Here is a 21,078-nt window from a genome sequence, read left to right as displayed (position 1 = left end):
TATGAACAAAAACTACTGTATTGAAACGTATAAACTAATATTGTACGACCTAATATAAGAATATAAAGAAATACAATATGTATGAAAAGGATGGATTTTTCGATTATCTCGAGTATAAAGAATATCGATGCTGAGCAATGTTGGTTAAAATAACTCTGCGGATAAAGTTCATAGTGTTCATACGGATACATTATATTACCTGTATTATTTAAGTCATACATTTCAATAAATGCGTACATTCATTGCATTTTTCAATAGCTATTGTATTTGGTAAATGTAATAGTAAAAATAAAAATAAAGCTAAACAATAATTTTTGAAATTGAAATAAAAACTTAACTTATTATTATTAGTAATAACCATGGATAATGAATATCTAATGATCAAACTTTAAATTGCGGGGTTGGTACATAAAATGTATTTTATTAATTTATCTCATAGTCGAATTGTTTTTATTTCAACATCTATTATAATCATCTATTATCATAATATATCGACTTAATTATCTTTTGTTATCGATAGATTCATTAAAAGTATAGTTATTAAAATCGATCGTTTAAACTCTAATCATCAGTTATATGTAGTTGTAGAGATTGTTTTACCCAAAACTGGCGCAGAAACAACTCTAAAATATAATCGATCGCGTTGTCTTCATTTACGGCTATTGAATATTGTAGATAATATTAAAGTTAATAGACGGGTAAACGTTACAAACCTACAGTGTCTCGTTTCGGTTTATTTCGATCGTCATCATAGTATAGTAGATTTTTAAATGTGTAGGTAGCTAATCAGTTATATACCACGCTAATTACCATCAGTTACTAACGTTGACTGTACCTAATCGCACATTGCCGAATAAATTTCAATTTGTCACTCATTATTTATACATATTTATACCTATTGCAGATAACTCGCGATAAACCCTATACATGCAAACGTCACGCTCTGGTTTTCATTACCAATAACGACATTGTGTGATAGGGTGTACCAAACAATGATGTTAAGGCCGATCGCGGTTAGCGGGTCAATAATAATAATTATACTTGTAATATACTTACTCAACACTAATTACATAAAATAAGTACAAATACCATGTACATAAAAAAACGAAAATATGTTTCTCGTCCTTCATTAAATACAATATAATATAATATTATATTTTATATTGTATAATATATAATAATTATCGATTGTCGACTATATTTTTTTTTAAATTTCAAACCGACAGGTATTGATTTTACATTAATCAATAGTCTAATGCGTTTTTTAAACGTGATCTATTGGAAGTAGTCCGACAATTATTTACATGGTTTATATTTACGTATATGATTTTGCATCCACGGGCGCCCATTGATGAGGTAGTATAACAGGGCACCTGCCTCTCTCCCTTGGAAAAATAATATTAACTTATTATTTATTAAATATCACCATACAGTATTATTATCTAATGATTTAAGCATACATCGAAAAAAATGTGTAGCTCTTACGCATTTGCCAATATTGCAGAATAATAATTCTATACGAGTATAATATAATATCAATATAATTGATTATATTTTACTTTCTTATTCTTATATTTGTATCTGTACTGGAAATGTATTTCAATTAACTATAATAATATTATTAGTACTTATAAATTATACTAAAGTATAAATAATAGCATATATTTTATATTTATGTAATGAAATAATATTACACCTTTAGTTAGTTTAAATTCGAGATGTTTTTTATTTTACTTCCCCCTCCTCTCCCTAAAATATTACCTATAGGTGCCCATGCTTGCATCTAAACTTTTGGCATAGGTACGCTAATCAGTCGCACTGCATAACTTATAATATTTTCAATGAATATCATTGTTATATAATTACGTTTTAAACAGGATACGATAGGAACACTGATAAGTAACATAAATAAAAACTATTCACGTGTATTGAAGTAAATCTAAATACTTTATAGTCAGATTAATCTCATAATAACTCTGCTCCTGAAATTTGTGTCTGCAGTGCACCTATATTATATATACGAACGTTGAACACGGCATGGATAGCGTTTTATGGAACATGAAATATTTTCGAAAAATTGTTCATTAAACTTGCAATCATTCAGTAGTTCAAACTCGAACATTTTCAATTGAGGTGCATATTATATTTTATAATAATATTAATTAAAATATGATAAATATGATGTTTATAATGTAATTAAATATAATAAACATCTGACAAAGTAAAATTTTATTATTATTATTAATATATAAATGCCGTATAGTATATTATTATGTGTATCATAACTAATATAATTTACATTTTCTTTGAGTTAACGAACATTTTAGTAATTGGATTGACCTATAAATTTATATTGACTACGCGTTGTCGAGCCGTCGAGGTTGTTACTATAGTCGGAAAATTATACTACGATTTACACGGCGTACATAATATACTAAAATGGATATAATTTTGTAATAAATGTTTTTACAACAACGATTAAAAAATACGAATGGAACACATGTGGTACAGATGAATAATAACAATAAAAAAGAAAAGCCAATTTCGCGTAACCACATTAGTGCAGTAGCAGTACTATACGGATGTTATACAATTCTCAAACAAGTGGAGTATACAAACCGTTAATTATTATTACGATATGTAATACGTAAATTGTAATCGGTCCGGGAGGAGAAAAGCCAAAACTAAAAACAGTAGGTATTAGGTATTTATTTCACTTATAATATACGTAAATACCATGTGCCTACGTTAATGACTAGCCGACTAGGTCACGGTAGATTCAATTAAATTATTTATTACTTATTTTATTTTGGATTTTGACTCTTGTATAATGTTATAAGCATGTTGGATATTACACAGCCGAGTATATTATTGTCTAATAACCAAGATTATAAATTGAATGCACTATAATTTAAAAAAAAAAGTGAAATTTATTCAAAATTTATAATTAATAAATGAATAGTTAAGATTTGCAGGCTACATTATGTATATAAAACATAAAAATGTATGCATATCATATATATTATAAATATAGAAGTTGAATTGTTGATAATTGATTTTTACTCCAAATCTATTATTTTCTTCTCAAATATAAAATAAAAACCTAAAAAACAGTTATATAAGTTTTACAATTTTAGATAATATGCAAACATTGCAAACATATATTTAAAATATAATTTCGTATTTAGTATGGAGATATGTTTTGAATCAAATTTGTTCAGAATTAAATTCACCGACGTTCAAAACCATTAGACCTACAGCTCTGCAGGTAATGATATTATTGAGACGAAGAAATTAATCCATGTCCGAAAAGTAGGTATACATAGCCTGTAGTTGGTAGCGGATTTGACAACGTGTAAAAATGAATTGACAAAAAAAAAGACGAAACACGCGTAACGGTATTTCACCGTCGCTGTTGTTTGCCAGAGAAAAGACGTTACACAATAATATTATTACTCGTATAGTTTGTAAGAGGAAATATAAATCAAAAACATGAAATTGAATGAAAAAAACAACTTTATAGTAATTATCGTTGAAAAAATTTACGAGTCTTATAATCATATAATATATTACAGGACGTAATCCGTATAAAACCTTTATAAACCTAAATAATTCATAGAGTACCCTACTATCCTAACCCGATCAAAACCGGAAGAAAAGGTGAGATCTAAAACCCGAAAAATAACCCATTATATTATTTGGGGTTTAACCATGGCAATCAAAATTAATTATTTTTTTTTTCGGAAATTAAGCCTAGTCACAATAATGCCTATTTTAGGTATTATATACAGGTATCCGTTTTGAGATAATATTATGACCATTGCTGTTTGGTTATGGACATAATTGTTTTTTTTTTCTTTTCCAATTCAATCGTATGGTATAATTTTTACCCGATTTATATAGATCACATTCGTCGGCATTGGGTAGCCCAGTATCGTGTGTTTCGAAGATATAAAACGCATCAAAATAAACAACTCTTGATGACACTTGCGGTTTGTACTAAGGGAATTGATCAAAACTATACGAAATAACCGTCAATAAAATCGATGTACAGAAATAATAATTATGCACCGACCACTTAGTAATAGTTAGATATCACGCAGTAACGACGATACAGCTGCACTGACGCAAACGAAGCACAAATGAAAAGCCGAATTAAAGTTTGGGTGGTCGGTGTCGGAGACGTGGATGTATAGTAGCAGAGAATCTATGAATTACCCTCGACCGTCGAGGCAGTCGACGAAAATAAACTGCAACAGATAGAATGTATTATTGCGTCAAGTCCACGCGCGATGACGGAGTTGGGTGGCAGCTAAATATATTATATTATATTGGCCGAAGGGTCGCGACGTATTTTTAACTCATTTTCGTTCAAAAATAATATTTTATTTTACTGTATAGCTGCGTAGAGGCTTGCGCCTCTCCCTCCCCACTACGCACTGCAGTGTGATGTACGACCGCGAGTAATACGCATAAATGTAATGGTGCGTACCAATGTACCATATAATAACAGTCGAACGAAACTACACGTTTTAATTCGCAGTTAACGAGTTGTGTCCCAGTGATAAAAAAGGTATACACGAATTGAGTCCCAATTGTTTTATAAGGTCTTACACAAATTATAGGTCACAAGAATAAAACATATTGTTACGTTAATTGAAATAAAAAAGATTTTATAAATTTAAATCGAGAAATTTGTCCATTTCAATGTCGTAGAAATACCCACATATATTAAGTTAATAATAATTGCGAAGCATTTCACTCGAAATTTAATTCTAAGTTATATTCAAATTCAAGCCATCCCAATACATTATACTATATATAAAAAATTTGCAATGCGATGCTTATATTAAAATTAGAAGTTCTGGACCAATTAACAAAGACAACACGTGAAAAACATTTATTTCTTAACCAAAAATTAAATGCATAATTATTTTGTATTTATATTTATTAGACGAAACAACGTTGATTTTTTTAGATTAGATTACAATTTTTACTATGATATTATGACTTTTTTATACGAAATTTTTCATTTTTCGTGTAAAATATTATAATATATAACATACTTTTAATTTTTTAATAAACAAATTCACGATTTGAATTTATAAAAATTGTTGGACACAACTCGTGTAACCCGAAAAAAAGTGCTGGACACAATTCAGTATTTGGGACACAACTCGTTTATAGCCTTTTAATTATACACCTATTAACGATACCGGCCATGCAATGTAAAATAGGTATACAACGTTTGTTTCGAACAATAATGACCGCGAGCTCGGGCAGCAATAACATAAAATAAAAACGTCTAATTGTTATATTTTTTACCCCGACTCGCCCCTATAGTCGGAGATTATACAACAACAATATTGTCCAGCGCGAACAATAGTGATTCGCACGGGACACAATAGGTGTACGCGCGTATTACCTACGTACACGCGGTATCCGGCGACACGTGTTTTTTGTTTCGTATTTATATCACTCGCCCGCGCCCGTGATTTAATTCGTAATAATTATTATTTCGTTTACCAACCTACTTTACACAGTCATAACGCGTATTATAATGTTTAAAAAAAAGTGTATTACAAGCGTACCATAACACGTCGCGTGTAATATATATTAAAATGCCGCGCAGTAGTGTAGGCCATTTGTGTGCACAGCTTTCTGACATAATCCCGAAACGGCACGAAATTGATATTGATGCGCCGCATTAATGCTCAACGACTGCCGAATTGCATAACCGCAAACTATACATATAAATGTACAGTTATCACTAATATTAATTATTATCATGTAAAATTGATATTCATTAAACTTTAATTTATATAATATTATGTACTACAGGACGCGTACAAAGTATGTTTATAGTGTGTAACTATAATACCTATAGATAATAATTATTCGCGCGTACATAATGTATATATTAGTGAATTATTACTTTGACTCCGTCGTCTATAATACCGTATACAATAGGCATTAGGTAAAATGTCCACGTACATTTCTCTGGTATTTCACATTCAAAATATTGCATTTTTTAAAATATGTGATAAGCTTTTATTTGCACGATTTAGTGTAAGTCTGCGGAAGAGTGGGAAAAAGCTCAAATGCTTAAAAACGGAAAAATGATTTATTGGATGGAGGTAAACGTGTGAATTTCGGGTCAGGTCGTGCGAATTAATGCTAATTACGTGCTAAATATTAACACAGAAATAAATATAATTATGTTAGATGGGGCTAGGGAAATATCTCCTAAAAGCGTGCAAATTATGAGGAAATATAGAAAAATCTAAATTATTAAGGTTTTTGACCGAATGAAATATTTTTAATAATTAATAATATAAAAATATTTTTAAAAAAAACGAAAATTACAGATACATAGAAATATAAATATTTCAATATTTTATATTATGTACCTTTGGTGACAATTTTAAGTATTTATAATTATAATTAAACAGTTTCAGATCGAAACATTTTTTTTGAACTCCTTGTTATATACATTTAAAAAAATGCACATACACATACACAAATCGTTATAAAATCAATACATTCATCGCTTGGCTCAGAATCTAAAAGTTAGATATTTAGACATATTGTATAATATATTCAATGTACTAGTATACAACGGACTATATTCCGTCGATCAATATAAATTATAGACGTATGTTTATCTAACAATGTTAATATTAAGATAACAGTACTTTCATTAACTGATCGGTGTACATTAATCAAAAGAAAAATAATAAAATTTATCAGTGGAACAAAAATATTTTGGCACTAATGTTACGCACGTGAAAAAATACATTATACGTATAACAACTAAAACCGTTGATTACTGGAATGTTCTTAGTTCTCTTATACCACGAAGACAATTAAAATACATTGTTTTCTCACACAACAGCCTCCGTTATTTGATAAATATACATATACATAAATTATTAAGACAAAATTAATTTCCAACAATTAACATTAACGGTTAAAAAAATAACATTTTAAACAAAGTTATGGTCTTTAAATAAATTGTAACAAAAATTTAATAACATATTACATACAAATATTCTGTCTAATATTTTGTTGAGCGACTAGATATACAAATAATATACAATAGCGAAAATGTATAAATCTGCAGAAAAGTAATCATAATTGAATGATCCAAATTAACTGAATCAATATATTAGATTTACTATTACAACGGTAAATAAGTATACGTTTATCAATTATTATTATTATTATTATTATTACGATGAATTTCTTAGCGTGTAAAAATAACAAATACAAATCTATTTTCACGTTATATAAAAAGATAAAAAGGAAGTAATGTCATTATTTTGTTTCAATAATATCAAAGTAAACTAATAACTATATGGACAATAGTGCAGTCTTTTCAATTAAAATACGATTTTTTTCTTTAAATTAAGGTACAATAACAATGTACGTACATTTAAAATGTTTAAGAACTTGTAAGGCATATTATTAAATCTCCATTGTTCGGAGTACCTCTATAGATACGATCATGTTGGAATTTTAAATTAAATATGAACAAACTACTCCGAGTATACCGGAGCAATGTTACTATAATGATATGTGATATGTACATCGATTTTACAATTAATAGGAATTCCACAATGTGTATCGTCATTTGACAATCATCATAATAAATAATAAATTGCTTTAGACAGATTTCAAAATACGTCCGATGATGAAGTTTCGTTCATGATTTTATTTTTTCTCCAGTGAAAGTCAAAACAAAACAATGTTTTTATTGGTGGATTACAATTTTAAAATCGAGAAAAATACTTGCACAATATAACTTGAAAAAAAATATTAAATATTAAGATTTTAGAGTGGTTTTCCAACGAACTCAGCAATATCTTAGACATCGCTTTAATATTAAAATAAAAATATGAACTTTTTTTAGATAAATATATTATTATTACTTATAAATTTTCTTAAAAATATCATCATGGAAAATTAACGAATTAATACCATAATCCAAAGGAGTATTTTTAGAGTGATGAATTGCATTAGTTAGTATGTGACAATGTTTGTTTTATGAGACGACAATATCGAAGAGTATATGTTATGAGATCGTAACAATAACAAATACGAGTCCCGAAAAATTAGGTAAAGGAAGCCCTAAGTTTTCGGGCCAAACATAATTTTTAGTACCCTATTTTTTCAATTGTTCCAACAATAATTTGTAAAAAATATTTGTTTGTATCTCAGCTTACACTTAATAATATGGTTTTTTGCAATATAACAAAAATATTATAAGTGATTTTTGTACTTATATCTTATAGACTATAATATAAATAATATACATTGATTTATATTACATGATGCTTATATTTAAAAAAAATAGTTGTCTAATACCATTATAATATAATATTTATAGATATTATATACGTTAAATAGGGTGATACCACAGCCGTCTACAGGTAAATCAATTAACTTTTTTCTGTATTAACTTTTTTATGATATTCAATTTTAGGTACCTCAAATATAAAATATTCTGCTTTTCTGCATGATATTTCAAAAATTTATAAGATAATATGTATGATCTTTAAAAAAGTAAAAGATTGTAACGATAAAAATATAACTTTAAAAAAAAAAGTAATTCAGTGTGTATGTAAATAAAAAAAATGAAAAAGACAAATATAACGTATACAGGTTGTCAGTTTATTACCTTTTGGCTCTTACTATTGTAATTGATCGTTATCATTTATCATTTTTTTTTTTAAATATGTTAATGTAAATATAGATTTTTATACTGCAGATGATATCTCACTGAGATTTCTTGTGACGCGGAGCCGCAATGCCCAAGGGACAAACATTGCATCCGATGGATGTAGTTATACATCCAGTAAATATAGTAGTACACGAATATTGTGCTTAATTTTCAAATAAACGGAGAGCTATAATGGAAACACGTGCTTGTTATCGAAGAAAATAAGTTCGATTTGTCGTAGTTTTCTAGCGAGACAGGTAACAACTAATAATAAATTATCCACAGGTAAATTTGCGTAAAAACAACTGATTACAATTTTCCCACGCTATATTGATATGGCCTTATGAGTGTGTTCAATAAACGCTTGTTGTGGTTACAACGACTAGGTTTTTCCTATTTAAATATATGTTACTATATTAATTACCGTGTTTTTGAAGGCACGTATTCGACAGAAACATGACAACTGTGACAATCAAATTTAACATTGTATATTATAAATTATACATCACGATTATATAGATCCACGGTACGCATATTCTTCATGTTAAATTACTGTTTAGTGCGCGCGTGTACACCGATGTTCACATGAATGGGTCAAGTTGTATATTATTATTATGCATGTAATAACTATAAGGTATATGATTTTTTATCTCTTCCATAATATTATTTATACGTGTGCTGTGTGCGCGCGCGCGTATATAGGTAAAAATGCTAAAAATAATCGATTATTCTCCAAATATGATTACAGCACTTACTGCATATAGACTGTATTGTTTGTGGCACTATAAATATATGCCTATACATACGTAAGGTGAATTACCAAGCTGGCTAACCCCTATTTTATCCTTTAACGCATCTATTGAGTTTTATGTTTGTTGAATCTTAAAGTACACTCATTGAAACATCTTATTTTAAAATAGATGAATTTTTTTTTTTACAATTGTATGTTTATTCTCTGGTGATATAAATTTTTGTTTTATCATATACTGTCTACACCTTTTTTTTACTATTAATTGAGCGATTTTTTAAAAAAAAATTTAATTTAGGTATCTATATCAAAATTCATAGGATTTTTTTTGAGTTATTAAACTTTATGTAATAAGAATAATAGTCCTTAATAATAGTTTTATTATAAAATATAATATAATGTGTTATAGTGAAAATTCTATAGTCTATACGATAGTTCACGAGTATAAACTGTGGTTTACACGATTTCTAATGCACACAATTTTTTATATTTCGTTTCGATTTACGTGAAAAATATTTATTTATAAAAAATCACAAATTTATTACCACGTTTTCTTGTGCATACTACACACTTGTGATTGATTTTATTATTTTTTGCATCAGGTTTCAATTTGTTATACTTGTCTGCAACCTTTAAATATTTTATACTAACTAATATTTTTAGGTTTATTACAAATACGTATTGTTCTACATATAATATGTAAAAAAATATATTATACACGAAGTAAAAAAGAAAAAAATGAATCTAGGACTAATGAATAATAATTATAAAGTAATAAATAGAATACATTTTCTTGATAAATATTTAAAGAAATATCGTAAAAGATACCTAGGTATACTTAATGCGATATAACCCTATTCAGGACGATACACTCTATATGTATCAAAAATAAAATGTTTCAAAAATTAACTAACGAAGTCTGCAGCATATAGCTTTATTTACATCATATTATAAAAGGTAATGTTTAAATTCCGTACTATTTATATATGATTTATCATAAATACTATCTTCTGCACATTTTTCATTTAGCTGATATTGATGGTGCCTATATTGGAACCTATAATTATAATTTATGGGTGCATCATAATAGCGATGAACACATTTAAATCTTGCTAGGAAAATAAAATGATCACCAAAAATGTAATTCTATTTGCTGTGAAATCTGAAATACTGTGATGCACACGTTCCTGTATTATACCTATTATATATACAAGTAAATACTGTTTATTTACGCGCGTTATTAAATCGAGTCTCGCGCTGTATATATATATATATATATATATATATATATATATATATATTATATACACGGTTGGTGCGTATAATATAGGTGTCATTGTATTTCGTAAAATAGATAAATTTTGTTTCTTAGACAATGATACGATATTACAAAATGCGTCGCGTACGAACGCTTTTTTTACCTTTTCACCGGCAACACGCGAGTTTCCTGCGTTTTTTTTTTTTTTTTTTAATTTAAACATTCACTTGCATGATTTATATTCGTTCGTATTGTGCGCCACCGAACGACTGCCGTATACGCGCGCGGTACAAACATGCGCTGATATACGAGCGGCGGCGGTACGATTTTTCAATCAGTAATAACCGAATAGGCAATACTGCAGCGCTCATAAATCTACATAGCGGTGCGCGCTTTTAGTCAATACGGTCGTTCTAAAATGGCGTAAAAAAAAAAAAAACACGTGAAAACGAAATTGAGAACGCACAGTTGCGATGATTATTGCACTGCGTTCGAGGTGCGAAACGGTTTTCGAAAGTATTACAATTCAAAAACACTCGAACCTATGACTAGGGGCTCGACTTTTAACCGAAATACTGGGGAGGGTAGGCAGAAGGAACCGACTAAAGAACAGTGCAGATATTACGTTTCTATGCGATGTTAATAAGGCACAACAATTATCGTTTTTTGTTAGGCGTATCCGGCGTACCCGCGCCAAGTATAAATTAGTAGATATATCCTTATCTCGTTGAACTAATTTTTAAGTTTTCTTCTTTATACAATAACCTTCTTTTGTCTTATTCCAATGTTATACACTAGCACCATATGATAACGCTAATCACTATTTTTCCTTGATGTAAATTCTCAACGTAGACCATCATTCTCTTCTTCTTAAAACTATACCTATAATATAAATATTTTAATTATTATTGATTTTTATTTATATAGATACTTAGTACTACTTACTTAAGTTTATTTGTTATATTGATATTTGTAATTATAATTATAATTACCAGCCTTTATTTTTTATAAATAAATAATGTGTAGATTAAAATATAGGAAACAATAATTTATGTTATACCCAATGATAATTTTATCAAATAATATTCATTATTTCAAAAAATATTATTTTTTTTTACATAATTTAATATTGTTACAAAACAACATAATTGAAAAAAAAATACATTTTAAACTGTTTTGTATCGTTATACTTTTTATATTTTTTGTAGTGACAACATATTATAGCATATTTTTTGTTGTACATCGGTGCATAAAAAATAAAATTCAAATTTTTGATGATTATTTTATGAGTTAAAAGTATTTTAAATTAGATGAGTGGAATAACTTGCTCCGTGAAACGTCTATCCATTATTCCGTTAATCTAAACTTTTAATACTTATATACCTCATCAACCATTTGACTATTCGTTTGAAATTTTATTTTTATACATACATAAAAAATGTTTCAATTAATATTCTGCTTAAGAATATAGAGTTAAAAATCCATATTGCCATTCAAAAATTATTAAATTAATAAAGGACAACGATACAAAATTTAAAAATTATATTTTTTTATAAATCTCTGTTTTTTAACCACGTAAAATTATGCAAAAAAAATAATAGTTTTTTAAATAATAATTTTTTTATGTTATTAATTGCCTGATATATGTATATATATATAATGTTTATTAATTTATTAGTTTATAACCTATACTGTTAGAGTTTGTACTCAACGTACATTATAACCGTACAGTCTAAGTATGTATATACTGCAATATGACACATACACACTTGTTAAATTGTGAAAAACAACGTTACACCAAACACAGTTTATTCATTTTATTATTTAAAATAACATAATATTATATTGTTTAAGGCCTAAGCCGACGTGTCGTGTATACGAATAATAGGTACGCTGCGGCTTGTAATACTCGCCATGATGTTCATAGATATATAATAGTAATACCATTATACGGCATACGGTTTCGTGTTTATTTAATAATACAATTCACGAGATAACCTATTTTTTTAACACACACACGCGGGCGCGCGGCATACGTGCGAATATGATGTTTGATATAAGGTCTTTACCATCGTGCAATGGTGAGCTACGACAACGGTATACTAATATAGTCCGCGCGGTGACGACTACAACTCGCCATAACACACACCCGGCCAAAGAATTTTGGACCGAAAAATAAAAATAATAATAATAATAATAATAATCGTCGTATCGATCGTGCCGCAGTGAACACATGATGCTAATACCGATAATAATAATAATAACATACAATACAGGTACGACTGTAATATAATATTAAATAGGTATATAGTGGTCACGAGAAAGATTTGGCTAGCGTTTATTTTTACGATCATATTTTTGCGTTTTTTAGTTTTTATGACGGACGTTTCCCATACAATATTCTTCCAACTGCATACCTATTTAGGTACATTTGGCCTTTGGGCGCACTTCTGGGAGATGGACGGAATTTTTTAATAACTGTACTCTACGATTTATCATTTATATAAGTAATATAATTTACGATCAGAGTGGTCTTGGGGCGGTGGTTTATAGCTTCGTTTTCGTTTCCCGTAATAATATAGGTCACATGTAATAATATTAGATGCTATATGCAATACGGCTCAACAGCTACACTATCGTGTATATACCTATGTAGTTGTAGTGGTTATTATCGTTAAATGAAATATCTTGAAACGCGGCTCAGCAGCGGAAGTTGACGACGAAATTTAATATTTAATATTATATAATATATACGAGTATAATAATCAGCTATTAGATTTTGTTAACAATTCGATACTACAGTTGTATATAATATGATTTGTAAAAATATATGCGCGCCCGCTACGCAAAATATAAGGATTGGGTGCGACGGCGAAACACAACATAATAGACATGATGTGTTTATTCGTGAAACAGATTCTGATTTATAATTCATATCATAGTTGGGTAGTCAATTATATAGTTGTATTATTATGTGCACTTACCTATATGTTACCGATGGCCGAAATCCATCGTTTGTTCTTACATTTTAGATATGAATATCCAATGTATGATCCGTATGACGTTCGTGAGCCATAATAATACATATTATACAGGCACAACTCCTCGAGGTTATGGGTACCACCGTCTTCAATGATATATTATACTTATTATAGTATATTGTATACTTAAATATATATATAAACATCATGTAAAACCGATTTTTGTTATTAAATATTTCACATATATATAAAATTAATTTTTTTTGCCATTACACTTTATTTTTACGTATCCCCTCATACTTCTCATATTTCTTACATACTCCCGGTTGGGAAACAATGATATAAACTGATGTAGGTACTTAGTTAGGTTATTTTAGCCGCAAATTCTATAATATAATTAAAGTGTAACACACCGTAAGTACTATAAGTACCTACTTAGAGCCGTTGCTAGGGCTTGGTGAGACTGATCTAGGCTAGGAGCACGATAAAAAAAAAGGGCGTAGAAGCGGCAAAAAATTTTTTTAGAGTATGTGCAAAATAGTTATATTATATACTAATATAAATCATAAATATAGCGCGATTTAAGGCGTTAAAGATAAATCATTATTAATAATGCACAAAATGTTTACGATATAAAATATATTATGTTATATTATGCTGACTGATAATAATAGTTATGAAATTTTATTTGCATTATTATTATTATTAAATATAAGATACATGTTAAAGTTCCCTATTTTCTATACAAAATAAAATTAATTAATTTATATTAATATAAGTATTAGTATTATAACCTAGGTTATAATTATATTAATATTATACAAGAATACAAATATCTAGGAAGTAACTATTTAAGAAAGTCGCTTTTTAAACCATTTGTTAGTTTTTATTTTTTATTGATTAAATTTGATTTTAAATAATGAAAAATATTTAGTTGTTGATACATATAAAAAAACATTTAATAATTAAAAAAAAAATTGAAATAACCAATATCTTTGTCCTTACGATTGAAATAACTAATAGACATAGATTATTTAGGAAGTTATTGGTTAAAAAAAGTTAAATTGCCTCATAAAGTTCAGTTACTATACGTACGTAAGGTCATAATAATAGCACATTATAATTTATAGCTTAATAATTTTTTTTTTTATTATAAACTTTCACTATAATATTACACGAACTACTGATATTATTATTGTATTACTATAGCGTAGGTATATTATAATATATTAGATTATCTACGTCCGATACGCATAATATATTATACATCTTTTCCGCCTTTGTAATGTATTCCATATGACGAGTGACGATCGATCTATTATTGGTGTTGCAAATTGTTCACGTCTCGTTCAATTAATATTAGTCAGACATAATATGCGATGTAAGTACGTAGTATAGGTACACATAATATGGAACAGCCGCTACCGTTCTTGTTCGTAACTGATTCGAGTCAAGTGAAAATGCGTTATCGAGACAACCCGAAAATAACCGTTTATAGATGAAAAACAAATTACTGACCGTTTTGTAATAATATATTTATCATTGCATGCGTTACGGTTTGATAGGTAATTGTTTGTTCTAGTGTGAGATGACGTTATAAAAGTATCATAACATTATAGTATATTATAGCAATAATATATATAATATATGTTTTTTATAATATTTCTTTCGTTCAGAACATAAAGTAACATCCGTTTTAAAGTCCAGAAATATTATACTGAGTTAAGATAGTTCGAAAATAATAACGAAAATGGATGAATGGAGAATCACATAACCTACATGTTTTATTTTTCTTTTATTTAAAATGGATCGTTCTAAATCGATTTCGAAATATTTTTCATCGGTGCGAGAAAACCTACTCGACAAGCAAGTAGTTAATAATATGTTAATACATAGTGCCTATATACAGGGTGATTGACCAAGTATACTCACGCTTATATTTTCATTTCATATTTAAAATATGAAACTTAACATATTTAAAACTTAAATAGCATAGTATTTAAAAATTATAAAATGTTAATAAATACATAATATTATTCATCACAATAGTTTTCAAATTATCAGAGCTCTTTTTTAAACCATGATAATTCATGAACGATGTATCTATTTATTATTATTTTTAATAGTAATATATAAGTATATAAGTTTAATAATTTATAGACACATCAAAATTTTTGAAAAAAATCATCTTTATGAATTACAGAAATAGGGGATGTTCTTGATTCTCATTAAAAAAAGAAGTTTGTATCATCACTGGTTAATTTATAAAACTGCATAAAATATATATTTGTATTATATAAAAAGCACTATTTGAAAATATATGGTCGTCAAGACGTATACTTAAAAGTACCAAAAATCAGAATTTGAATAAGTGCATTATCAATGGATAAAAGGGGTGTGCATGTTTTCCGAGTCGCTCTGTATATACCACTCGAACTCACTACTGACAACGTTTAAACCATACCTAATATTATGCGCATTCAAAACGGAAACCACTATGGGGGACTACTAAGTTATAAGCGTATAATATTACATCGTTGTTTCGCTTGCAAAATATATAAAGTGTTTTTCCCTATTTTAAAGTAAAAAAAAAAAAATACAAGTCGGCTGACGATCTAATAAATCAACTCGCCTACCTTATTCTTTAACATTTTGTTTTAGATTATGTTTGGTTGACGTTATAATAACTTATAAGTCCATAACCGTTGTCAACCGTCACTTGTTGATGACGTTCTGTAATAATCATGTTATATAATATAATATTTATTAGAATGTATAACTTAGTGCTTGAAATATAAATTAAGCAATATTAACGTGTCAATAAGAACTGTATGTTTAATATTTATAATTAATTGTTTGTATATAAAAATAAATTAATAAGTTCGTCAAGTATTTTAGTCACTTTAATAAAAATCTATAATAAGGATTTAACGACTTCTATAAATAGTTTTTATAAGGACAATCATTCATTCTTGTCCTTTTGCTTATTTTTATTTTTAATGCATATCTTATTTAAAAACAAACGTGAAACTTATAATATAATAACATAATATTATGTTAGTACGTTACTACGTTACAATTCAATACAATAATATATAAATTCGAGAAAAAAAACATAAGATTAAAAACATTTATTTTTTCATTTTTGAAATTGCGGTCAAAGAACTTAAACATCATATTATTATAATATTATTATTGATAAAGAGAAATAATCATGAAATAAAAATCAAATTATCGATTACGTTTGGAATTCATTACATTCAAAATATATAATATTATTAAATCGAATATCGTAATAATTTACGATTGCAGTGCAATGTGGCACAAAGTGTATGGGTAATAAACTTATTAATATCATCATCTGCAGTTAATTGTTGATCACGTATTATAATAATTGTAACTTGTGAATACAATCTATTTTAGCAATATTGTGATTACGACATAAACGTATACACTTATTACAATAATAACGTTGTTATTACTCGTATTATTAATTATTATTACGTTTCGGTTGCGCAATTCGATAAAACGCGGTGTTCTGTTTAGAGCGATAATAATTGAATACACACATAATAATATAATCTTATAGGTATGTAAATCACCAACAGATATCATACTAAGGGTACGTCTAAGGTCATCTAAATTATCGAAAACGCCTGAGGTAGTAAATGGGATGTAACTATGCAAGGCGAGCGTAGATAGACTATGTCTAAGTGTAACGTTTAATATTATAAATTATGATAATGTGTACAGTAAACACCGAGTCGTATACCTACAGCCGGCGTATGCGATGCCAAACTGATGGGATTCGCGTATAAAGGGTTATCGCCTATCAGGGACAATACGGAGATAATTATTTAAACGCGATGGGGGAGGTGTTGCACGATAATTTATTATATTACCAAAATTATTTGAGATAATCCGATCAAATAATATTTTATTTTTGTTTCAATTTAACTGCTAAACTAGGTATTTTATATATTTATACGGTGGCGCAAATAGGTGCAAATTCTCAGTAGGCGATTGATCAGTCCCTTGATATTATTTAAAAACAATATAATTTTAACATGTAGTAAAAAGTCAATAGAAATAAATTATTAAGTATTTATGTATTTTAATGGTATTTAAAAAATTGTTTTAAGTTAACATTTTTCAAACACATTTTATGAAATATATATTTATCTTTTTATATAGGCTATTCAACTGGTATTTTGTAATTTGAAAAAACTTACTTAAATCAATTATCTTTTTCTGTTATCTAAGTATTAAAAATAATTATATGTTTTTTTTCTTTTCAATACAAATAAGAATTATTTATAGATTACAAAAAATATATATTTAATGCATATGTTAGTGAATTTATCGGAATTTAAAGTGTATTTTAAACTGCGAGTTTTGGAAGTTAAAAGTTCACGTTCCTAAATAGGAATTCATGTTTTGACCAATAATTATTATTATTGCGGTAATTATCGATGTACCAATTTTTCTACTCTTATTTTACGGAGTGTAGATGGTGGTCAAAATAATAACGAATAACACCGAAGGCGGGATAATGCGATAACACTACATACCGTGAGTGGGTATTCGTAATAATAATATACCACGTGTATAATATTATTATAATAACATTTGACAATCGGTTAACGATTAAATTTAATTAAAAACAAACACACTGCAGACGCACAATGTATAAGCTAGTCGATTAAGGTTTCTACGAGCAATAATTAAAAACATCACGATTCGCGAGCATTTTTTTTTCGTGCGTTCACAATATTATAATATGAATTTATCATATTATTGACATTCATCTTATCGTGCGCGAATTTCGCACAAAAGATATCGTGTTGCTTATACACCGCTCCTATAAAGTAATAAAACGCTATTAGACGACAATAAATACACTATATGTATAGTATACACAATAAACATCGTTATCCGTTACAACTTATAAGGTAGAATAGATATGAGTCGGAAGTGAATATTCAATTGCGCCTTCTATGAGAAATATCGTTATTATATTATAGTTATATCTATGTGTGTGTGTGTGTGTACTACATTGTGCGTATCATAGTGCGCATACAGGGTAATTGTTTTACAATAGTAAACAACCATTGTTTAGAAAAATATTAACATTTAAAAAAAATATATGTTTTTACATTATTCCTTTTTAATGGAAGCTGTCAAAAAAAAAAAAAATGTCGAATAAAATAATATAATATAATATCATTTTTTTTATGCCGTTCCTTTTTGAAGGTTTTAGTGTTCCAAAGCAGAATAATCAATTGATTATAAGTTGTAACTGCTCATTGAAAATTGTATTCTTATATCTTATACTTTCATATTATGTAAAATTTTCATGAAAAAATGTATAAAACAAATACATATTTTATTCAATGTTTTTAATGCCTCAAAAACGAATATAAAAAACATTTGTGTTTTTCGAGATGATAAGACGTGTTAACCGTAAAATTAATCACCCAGTACACCAGTATAGTCAACGCACAGACGTCAGACGATGTAAATTTAATAGTATAAACCGTACATGACTTGCACTACACGATTAAAAAAAAAAAAACATAACCGAAGACCTAATAAAATTCCTAACGGTATTATGATATTTAAAATGATTTTTTTCCGTTAAAATTTTGTATTACAAATATTATAATAGATTGTTTCTAATATTTTATTTCAATGAAATGCGTTTAAATAAAATTCTTAATTTATATTTAAAAACTGTTAGCCTACAGCGTACGTTAAGTGCAGAAATATGATCTACACGTTGTGATGTTGGTAGAAAATTTCTAAAAATATTATAATTCTTAAATATTGAAAACATTGATTTTAACCCATAAAATGTGCATGCCATAATAGTCTATGTATAATAATCAACAATATATTGTTTTCAAATTGCACTGATTAAGTTTGGTATCTACATGTTTAGGTTCCGTTAAATTATTAAAATTCAAAAAATAAAATAAAAATTGCCTCAGACAAAATTTTCAAAAGTTAATTTTCTGAAATTTAACAATATTAAATATTATATTATAATTTATATTTGGCTAATTAATGACGATTATTTCATACTTAGATTTATTTTAACATATTTAAATATTTTGGTTTTTATATTTCATTGAAATCGGTTTTCTAATAATAACTATAACTGTAACGACCGTACACAAAAAAAAAAGAATTCATTTTTTGTGAGCAAATTCTCGAGATGAACATCTGCGAGTAAATAATTGCCTATAAACTAAATTTAGTAACTACGAGTCCGATTTGCTTACACGCAACACAAACACTGTCAACATTATTAGTGTATACAAATATTATTATAATATTATATTATACGCGCATATAAATACGCGTACCTATAAATCGGGCTATAATATGCTGTGAGGTGGTCGATGGATCGGTGGATCGTGTAACGATGTCGACAAATTTTCGATTTGAAATCATTAGTAGGCAATTGCATTACTAATGATTAATGACTGAAATACTATAATACGTGTTATTAGTTATTAGATCATCTGGTATTTCTATTTGTGTGACGTTTTAAAGCCGTAACAAGGGTGAGGACAGGTCGGGCTGGAACTCGGCGGCGGACCTCGCAGTGAAACGGCCGTTTTCACACGTTAGCCACATAAAATTATAATAAAGTAGGTATTTACAGGCGTATCTGGTATATCGTATAATATATAATATGCATTTAGGTATATATATGTATAATAACCTCAGGCGACACAGCTGCCGTGCCGTGCGTGTGCTCGGCCGCACGACGGGCGAAAAATGCTTATCGATTGTATATTAAACTTTGCCATAATACATAACGTACAAAGTGTGCGCCGATTCAGCACTTATACGGCAATATACTTTATGGACCTGGCCTTCGTATAAATATAATATACACTACATTACGGTAATAAAAATAGGAAACCACTGGGACCTTTTGCACACGCGTATAATGTAATATAATAATATAGTATTACGGAGCTTTTACGCGCTGTACTTTCATCGTTTTGCTCAAAGGTTTTCTAATGGGCAATTATTTTCAACACTCGTTATCTCAAAAAGTATTGACATTATTGAAAAATTATATTTTACGGTTGTCTATCTGATTTTAGATTCTGAACGAAATAAGAAATGTATTGATTTTACAACGGTGTATGTTTTTAATTTTTAATTTTTAATTTTTTTTTTTTTTGCTTCTGTTATCATCATTTGGAGTAGAAATAATGATTTGATTTTTGACTTCAGCCCCTCTTTGAAAAAGAAAATTCATCTAATAATCATATTCTAATTGGTACTTGGGAGGAAGGTCAAAAGTAAAAAATTTCCAGTAGTTTTCAGAAGCGTTAGGAAATACCCTAAA

Source organism: Rhopalosiphum maidis, chromosome 1 (assembly GCF_003676215.2).
Source record: "Rhopalosiphum maidis isolate BTI-1 chromosome 1, ASM367621v3, whole genome shotgun sequence".
NCBI lineage: Eukaryota > Metazoa > Arthropoda > Insecta > Hemiptera > Aphididae > Rhopalosiphum > Rhopalosiphum maidis.
The sequence above is the reverse complement of the archived record's forward strand: the minus strand, read 5'-3'. Positions refer to the sequence as shown.